General features: G+C 41.7%; 1 protein-coding gene across 2 annotated transcripts in view; it reads right to left on the reverse strand.

Annotated features, from left to right (window-relative positions):
• The window catches only part of sgsm3 (small G protein signaling modulator 3), a 186,135-nt gene that overhangs the window by 105,152 nt on the left and 71,736 nt on the right, over positions 1-9,247 (reverse strand). The window lies entirely within an intron of this gene.

Raw genomic sequence — 9,247 nt, forward strand, 5'->3', positions numbered from 1 at the left:
GTCATGTTGCGGCTGTACAGGACATTGGTTAGGCCACTGTTGGAATATTGCGTGCAATTCTGGTCTCCTTCCTATCGGAAAGATGTTGTGAAACTTGAAAGGGTTCAGAAAAGATTTACAAGGATGTTGCCAGGGTTGGAGGATCTGAGCTACAGGGAGAGGCTGAACAGGCTGGGGCTATTTTCCCTGGAGCATCGGAGGCTGAGGGGTGACCTTATACAGGTATACAAAATTATGAGGGGCATGGATAGGGTAAATAGGCAAAGTCTTTTCCCTGGGGTCGGGGAGTCCAGAACTAGAGGGCATAGGATTAGGGTGAGAGGGAAAAGATATAAAAGAGACCTACGAGGCACCTTTTTCACGCAGAGGGTGGTACGTGTATGGAATGAGCTGCCAGAGGAAGTGGTGAAGGCTGGTACAATTGCAACATTTAAAAGGCAGTTGGATGGGTATATGAATAGGAAGGGTTTGGAGTGATATGGGCCGGGTGCTGGCAGGTGGCACTAGATTGGATTGGAATATCTGGTCGGCATGGACAAGTTGGACCGAAGGATCTGTTTCCATGATGTACATCTCTGTGACTCTACAACTCTAAGATCACTTATCAATCCTTCCTTGTTACATAATACCAAATCTTAAGTAGCCAGTTCTCTGTTTGGCTCCATGACATGTTGCTGTAAGAAACACACTCTGATATACTCTGAACCTTTCTTCAAGGATATCCTTGCCAAATAGATTAATCTAATCAATATGCATGTTCAAATCACCCGTAATTACTGTTGTGCCCTTGGTCAAGCCCTCATTATTTTCTGGTTTATACAATCACCTACATCGGAGGTACTGTTCGGGGGCCAATAAATTATTCCTGTTAAGGGGTTTCTTCCCTTGCTAAATAAAAATTTCTACAAGTGGCCAAAACTCTTCTCAGTATTCCAACCTTGGTCAGACAAGTACCTTGGCTGAAAATGTGTTGCTGGAAAAGCGCAGCAGGTCAGGCAGCACCCAGGGAACAGGAGAATCGACGTTTCGGGCATAAGCCCTTCTTCAGGAATCAGACAAGTACCTTGTACAGTTTTAGCAGGATTTCCCTGTTTCTATATTCCATTTCCTTTGAAAGAAAGGCCAATATTCCATTTGCCTCCCTATTATCTGCTGAACTTGGATGCTAGCTGTTCTTAATTCATGAACGATGACTTCCAAATTCCTGAGCTGTAGTCTTTCTCCACTTGTTTAATATGCAGCTTCTCTACTCTTTCTGCCAAAGTGCATAACTTCACATTTTCCCATTATATTTTAGCTATCAAGTTTTGCCCAAGCACCAAACCTGTCTATATCCCTGTACTAGCCAAGTCAACTGCTCTTCATTAATTTAAAAATCACACATCAGGTTATAGTCCAACAGGTTTAATTGGAAGCACACCTGGTGCTGTGTGATTTTTAACTTTGTACAGCCCAGTCCAACACCGGCATCTCCAAACCATGGCTCTTCATTAATAGTTAGGATTAGTTATAAGTATATAGAGTTACACAACATACAGCCACACAATCGTACTCCCAGAATCACATCCAAAATTGCTGAATTCTCCATCCATTCAGATGGATAGGGTCCTGGGACACTCTGAATATCACTGCTTTCTAATGCCAGCTTAATCAGGAAATGTTGAGGACGGACCTTTCAGCCCAAAACTGCAACTGGAAGGTCAGGCTCATTCTTGCAGAAATTGCAGAGGTGTTATGCAAAGTGGTCAACCAGAGCGTGTTTCATCTCACCAATGTAGAAAAGACCACATTGTTATCTACAATGCAGAGGAGTGAGAATGGGGGACTGCAATTATCTTCATGCAGATTAGAAAATAACAATGTGATGACAAAGTGTGGAAGGAGTTCCTGATGAGATTAAACTGTAATTATTAAAACCTATTTTTAAGCAAAGATGTAACATTTACAATTCTTCAGCCCTCTGGCACCACCCGCTTTTCCAAATGGATTGTAAAATTGTGGACTGTGCTTTCTCAGGTTCCACCACACCCCCATCCCAAACAATACTCAATTTGGTTCTGGTGGCTTTCTAATGCATCTTCTTTATCAACTTCTATCTCAACCAGTGTCTCAGCTACCACTTCCTTCTTTATGGCTTCAGTAGCATTTTCTTCTTTGGTAAGGACAAATTCAAAGCATTCATTTAGTTCATAAGCTCTGACCTTTGACTCCAAGAATAAATCTTCTTTTTGGTCCCTGCCATTTCTCGAGACAACTTTTAGATTCTCTTTTAAGTTACCTGACCAAGTGTGGCACCAAGAACTCGGAGCAAAATCAAGAACAAAGGTTAAGGAGAAACTTTTCAGTGGTAAATACTTGAGCGAGGGGAATTGTTAGCATAGTTCTCATTACAGCAAGCTCTAACCATGAAGCACTCTTGTTTCAACTGTACTCTGCTACTTCAGTAACAATCTTCCCCAGATAAAAACATCAGGAGTGAAACTGTTCACAATTCACATTCAGCAACTCCTCCAATAAGTAATCAGCTCAAACCTATCCAAATTAAGATCTCAATTTTTATAAAGTCAAAGTCATACAGATCCTTCAGTCCAACTCGTCATATCAATCAAGTTTCCCAAACTAAATTCGTCTCATTATAGGTTAGGTTACAGGTTAATGTCAGCATTCTTTTATTCCAGTTCGTACTGAATTCAGGTGGCTGCTATGGCATGACTTCAACCCATGTCCACTACTACTCCAATGAAAACATAGAACAGACACACAGAAAACGGGAGGAGTAGGCCTTTCAGCTCTTGGAGCCTGCTTCACCATTCAACCTGAACACGGCTGATCATCCAACTCTGTATTCTCATCTTGCTTTTTCCCATGCCCTTTGATCCTTTTAGCACTAAGAGCTTTATGTAACTATTTCTTGAAAACATTCAATATTTTGGCCTCAACCACTTTCTGTGGCACAGAACTCCATAGGCTCACCACCCTCCAGGTTTAAATTTCTCATCTCAGTCCTAAGTGGCAACCCATCCCTTTCGACTGTGATCTCGGTTTTGGACTTCCCGGTCATCGGCTATATCCTTCCTGCGTTTACCTTGTATAAACATATGAGTAAGGTACCAGAGTAGACCACACAGCCCTTTCAACCTGTTTCAACATTCAACGTCATCATGGCTGATGCGTTTTCATCCTCAACTCTACATTCCTGCAAATCCCCTATAATCTTTTATTCCCTTAGTAATCAAGGATCAATCTGCCCGTCTTAAAAATACAGCAAAGTTTGTTTTAACAGTCACCTTGTAAACTAGCACTTTCAATAAATTGGCAAAAATTATACACTTGAAATACTGAAAAATTACTGTATTATCACAATCTCCGCAATTCTTGAGTCAGTAGAGGGTGCGAATCTTAAGTTTCTGTGTAAGTTTATTTATGGTAAAGTTGCATTTTTATTTAAGTGATTTATGCTATAAATAAAGTACAACAGTGATGTGTATGTCTGCTGCATTACATTTGGTTTATTAGATTACTAGATTAGATTACTTGTTAGATTACTTAGTGTGGAAACAGGCCCTTCGGCCCAACAAGTCCACACCGACCCTCCAAAGAGCAACCCAACCACACCCATTCCCCTACATTTACCCCCTACACATAACACTATGAGCAATTTAGCATGGCCAATTCACCTAACCTGCACATTTTTGGACTGTGGGAGGAAACCGGAGCACCTGGAGGAAACCCAGCAGATACAGGGAGAACGTGCAAACTCCACACAGTCAGTTGCCTGAGGCGGGAATTGAACCCGGGTCTCTGGCGCTGTGAGGCAGCAGTGCTAACCACTGTGCCACCATGCTGCCCATTATTTCTATTACTTAAGTGAGTGTTTTTACATTACTTATGTAGATCTTTTGATCAACCTTAATATTTGATCAACCAGTACACCCCTGGTCTCATAGGAGCCGTTTAATAAAATGTTTGCTGTATTTAAAGATCCTATGTCCTTTTGAGGAAGGGAATTCCAAACACACACAACCCATTGGAGAAAAATGGTTCCTCAGCAGTGATACTTTACTTTGAAGCTATGATCCTTAGTTCTAGATTCACCCTCAAGAAAAAAACACATCCTTTCCATATCCATCTAATCAACTGTGCTCAGGATCCTTTACGTTTCAATTAAATCACCTCTAACTCTCCTAAACTTCAGAGGATACAGGCCGAGCCTATCTAGCCTTTCCTCATAAGACAATCTGCTTAGGCTAAGTATTCACCTAGTAAACCTCTTAACTGCTTCTCAACAGTTAGTATTAGCATCCTTCTATAATTACAGTGACCAATACTGCACTCAGTACTCCAGCTGTGGACTCACCAATGCCCTGTATAACAGAAGAATAACCTCCCTTCTCTTGCATTCAAGTCCCCTCGCAATGAAACTTTGCATTCTATTAGCTTTTCTGATTACTTGCCATACCTGCACCTGCTATATCTTAACCACTAACCTTCTGTGGTTCATACACTCAGACACCCAGATCTCACTGCATCTCAGAACTCTGCAACTTCTCACCATATAGATAATATGCTTCTTTAATTCTTTCAGCCAAAGTAGACAATTTCACACTTTCCCATATTTGCCAAATATTTGCCCTGTCACCTAACCCATCTATATCCCTTTGTACGTTTCTCATGTCCTTTTCACAACTCACTTTCCTTCCCTTTGTGTAATCAGCAGATTTAGTAACCATACCTTCTGTTCCTTCATCCAAATAATTTATACAAATTTTAAAGTTGAGGCCTTACTGACCCTGTGGTTCACCATTCGTGACAGCCAACCATCCTGAAAAAGATCCATTTATTTGTACTCTCTGCTTCCTGATATACAGCCAATTTTCTACCCATGCTAATATCCCCCTACACCATGAACTTTTAATTTTCCACAATAACTTTTGATGTGGCATCTTATCAAACACATTCTGGAAAACTATGTATGATGCATCCATGGTTCACCTTTAACTATAGCACCAGTTTTGCTTTTCTATATCGATGATCTTCAAAGAATTCCATTAAGTTTCCCTTTGACAAAATCATGTTGGCTTTGCCTGATTACCTCAAACTTATCCAACTGCCTTGTTTAACATCTTTAATAATAGCTTCTAACATTTTCCCATGCATGACTGACGTTAAGCTAACTGGCCTGGACATTCTTACTTCCTGCCTCCCTTCCTTTTTTAAACAAAGGAGTTTCATTAGCTAGTCCTGTTAAAATATTTTAGGTTTCTTCTGAATTCCAATGAATATAATCCTAACTGATCCAGTCTCCCTTCATATGTCAGTCCTGCCATCCCAGGAAACAGTACAGAACATTCAGATAAGGAGGCAAAAGCTGCATACAATACTCCATGTGCAATCTCACCAAAACCCTGTACAATTGCAGCAAAACATCGCTTGCCATGAAGGCCAACATACTATTTGCGTTCTTCATCACCTGCTTCAGCTGCATCCTTACTTTCAGTGACTGGTGTACAAAATCATCCCAGTCTCACTGAATCTCCCTCTTTCCCAATCCATAACCATTCAGATAATAACCTGCCTTCCCGATTTTGTGTCTAAAGTGGATAACAGTTATTGATATTATTCTTCATTTGTCACATATCTGCCCACTCACTCAACATGTCCAAAACACACTGCAGCATCACTGCATCCCCATCACAGCTCAACCTCCCACCCAGTTTTGTGTCCACTGCAAACTTGGCGATGATCTCTGCGGTATACCCGACTAGTCACTGGTTGTCACGCGGAAATTGACCTACTTATTCCTACTCTTTGTTCCATGTCTGCCAACCAGTTCTTCCATCTATGTTAGTACACTATCCCCAATCACATGCATTTTTGCATGCCACTTTATTGTACGGGAGTCTCTGAAAGACCAAGTAAACCCCTTTTCAATGCTGTGAGTTACGTTCTCAAACAATTCCAGTAGATTTGTTAAGCATGATTTTCCTTTTGTAACTCCATGTTGACTCTGTCCAATCCTGTCCCACCAATGTCAGGCTATTGTTTCCTGTTTTCTCTTTATCTCCTTTTTTGAATAGCAGGGTTATGCCAGCTACCCTTCAATCCATAGGAACTGTCCCAGAGTCTACAACATCTTAAAAGATGACCACAAATGCACCCCCTATTTCCTCAAGTAATATGGGATGTAGCTTATCAAGCTCTGGTGATTTATCAATCTTTGATCCCATCAATTTCCCCAACACCATTTCCCCACCAATACTAATTTCCTTCAGTTCCTCCTTCTCACTCGACCATAAACTCCAATATTTTTGGCATTTGTGTCCTCCTTATTGAAGACACTGCCTATTTAATTGGTCTGCCGTCTCCTTGTTTCCCATTATAACTTGGCCTGCTTCTGACTCTACAGGACCTATATTTATCTTCACGAGTCTTTCTTTCACATACCTATAGAAGCTTTCACAATCAGTTTGTGTGTTTCTCATATACGTACTTTCATACTCTTATTTTCCCTCACTTAATTAATCCCTTTGTTCTCCTTTGCTGAAATATAAACTGCACCTAGTCCTGAGGTCTGCTGTTTTTGGAGCCATTTTTTATGCCCTTTCTTTGGATCTATCCTTACTTTCCCATGTAGGGCTATCTCCCCCGTTTAGTTTATGTGCCAAACGGAAATGAACAATTGCTGTCATTCATTCACATATTCTTTAAATGCTGCCACTGTCTATTCATTGTTGGCCCTTTAAGTAATATTCCTCAATTGATCACAGCCAGCTCATGCTGCATCAAATGTAGTTTCCTTTATTTAGATTCAGGACCCTAATGAAGGATTGCATATAATCAAAATAAAAGCACCACAGATGCTCGAAATCTAAAACAAGAACAACAATTGGTGGCAAAATCTGGCAGCATCTGAAGAGAGAGTGTCAATGTTTTGGGTCCACTGAGCCTTCTTCAGAACTGACTGCAGCTAGGAAAAGATGATATATATGCTGAAGAAAGGGCTTGGGGGTGGGGCTGATAAAGGAGTCAGCGATAGATAGAGATAGAGTTCAGGATCAGAGAACAGCTGTTGGGCAGACAAAGGGACGGATGATAGTAAACTGGAGAGAAGGAAAAGCCGATAATAGGGATCATTAGTTGGTGAAAATAGGTTGGAAATTTCACTACAATGGGAAGACTAAAGCAGACTGAGTGAAACACCTATATTGTGTCTACAAAAATGACCCCAAACTTACAATTGCCGAACGTATCAATTAGGTAAAAACAATGACTGCAGATGTTGGAATCCAGATTCTGGATCAGTGGTGCTGGAAGAGCACAGCAGTTCAGGCAGCATCTGACGAGCAGCGAAATCTACGTTTCGGGCAAAAGCCCTTCATCAGGAATAAAGGCAGTGAGCCTGAAGCGTGGAGAGATAAGCTAGGGGAGGGTGGGGGTGGGGAGAGAATAGCATAGAGTAAGCAAATGTGGCTGTGATCCCGAGTTTGTTTCACGGCATGGTTGAAGAGCTTCAGGGCAAAGGAAATGACCTGGGAGTTGCAGTGGGAGAGGGACTCCCTGATTCTTGTAGAGAGGAGGAAAACTTCTTTAAGGCAGGCATCCTTGCAAGAGGATTCGCAGTAGATTTCGCTATTCGTTGGATGCTGCCTGAACTGCTGTGCTCTTCCAGCACCACTGATCCAGAATCTGGTTTCCAGCATCTGCAGTCATTGTTTTTACCTCGTTGATTTTAACCCTACTGCGAATACACACAACACACACACACACACACACACACACACACACACACGGAAGCGAGCTTGGGTCACTGGTGCTGTGAGGTAACAATGCTAACCGTTGAGCTACCATGCTGCCTATTACTGACCTTACAAAGTATAACCCCAAAATAACGACCTTACCAACTGCATGTGATACAAATAGTATAACATCACAGCAAGACGAGTAGGGCTGAGACTGAATATTCCACGATAAATGCTTTACCAGCTGACCCTTCACAGCTTAGTTACCATCTACAGACTAAAGTGTTACTGATGTAACATTTACTTAGAGTCATTGAGTTTTACAGCACAGAAAGATATCCTTTGGCCCATTACATCTGTGCTTGTCATCAAGCATCCATCTATTTTAGTCACTTTTTCCAACACCTGGCTCGCAACCTTGCATAGTATGGTGCTTCATGTGCTCATACAATATTTTTAAATGTTGTGATGGTTCTCAGCTACACCGCCCTTTCAGGCAGTGAGTTCCAGAGACTCATCATCCTCTGGGTAGAAAAACTCTTTCTTAAATGTCCCTTAAACCTCCTGTCCTCTGCCTTAAATCTACGCTCTGGTTATTGATCCCTTGATTAAGGGAAATAGTTTCTTCCGATACACACCACTCAATTTTGTACATCTCAATCAGATAACTCCCTCCACGTTCTCTGCTCTAAGGAAAACAATTCCAACTTATCTATTCTCTCTTTATAGATGAAATACTGCCGCCCAGGCAACATACTTGCATAGAAACAAAAATAGTTCTGAATAAGGGTCACTGGACCTGAAACACTGACTTTTGATTTCTGTTGCCAGACCTACTGAATGTTGTTCAGCTATTTCAGGATTTGTGTCAGATTTTCAGCATATGCAGGTCTTTTTTTTTAAATACTTGCATAGATACAGCCACAATAATTGAGAGAGGTAGTGCTAGCCAGGAAAGATGACCCTCATTTTGAATTCAACATTCAGACCATTGTACTGGGTGACTGCAAGATGCACACACATGGGACCCTGCAGCAAGATGCACACACATGGGACCCTGCAGCAAGATGCACACACATGGGACTCTGCAGCAAGATGCACACACATGGGACTCTGCAGCAAGATGCACACACATGGGACCCTGCAGCAAGATGCACACACATGGGACCCTGCAGCAAAATGCACACACATGGGACCCTGCAGCAAGATGCACACACATGGGACCCTGCAGCAACTGATGCTTACATAGAATGACCTCTGCTGCAACTATTACAATGGATAAGGATAATAGCAATATACCACAGTAATACCAGCTACATCAGATTTCTCTTCTGGCTCTCACTATTCTGAATTGAGATATATGACCATTGCTTCATCACTACTGTAGTTATTCTACAACTGCTTATCAATTGACAGTGGGAACACTATCTGCTCCACCCTCCCCTCTGACCTATCACCTCCATCCCCACCCCCATTCACCTATTGTACTCTTTGCTATCTTCCCCCAC

Source organism: Chiloscyllium plagiosum, chromosome 39 (assembly GCF_004010195.1).
Source record: "Chiloscyllium plagiosum isolate BGI_BamShark_2017 chromosome 39, ASM401019v2, whole genome shotgun sequence".
NCBI lineage: Eukaryota > Metazoa > Chordata > Chondrichthyes > Orectolobiformes > Hemiscylliidae > Chiloscyllium > Chiloscyllium plagiosum.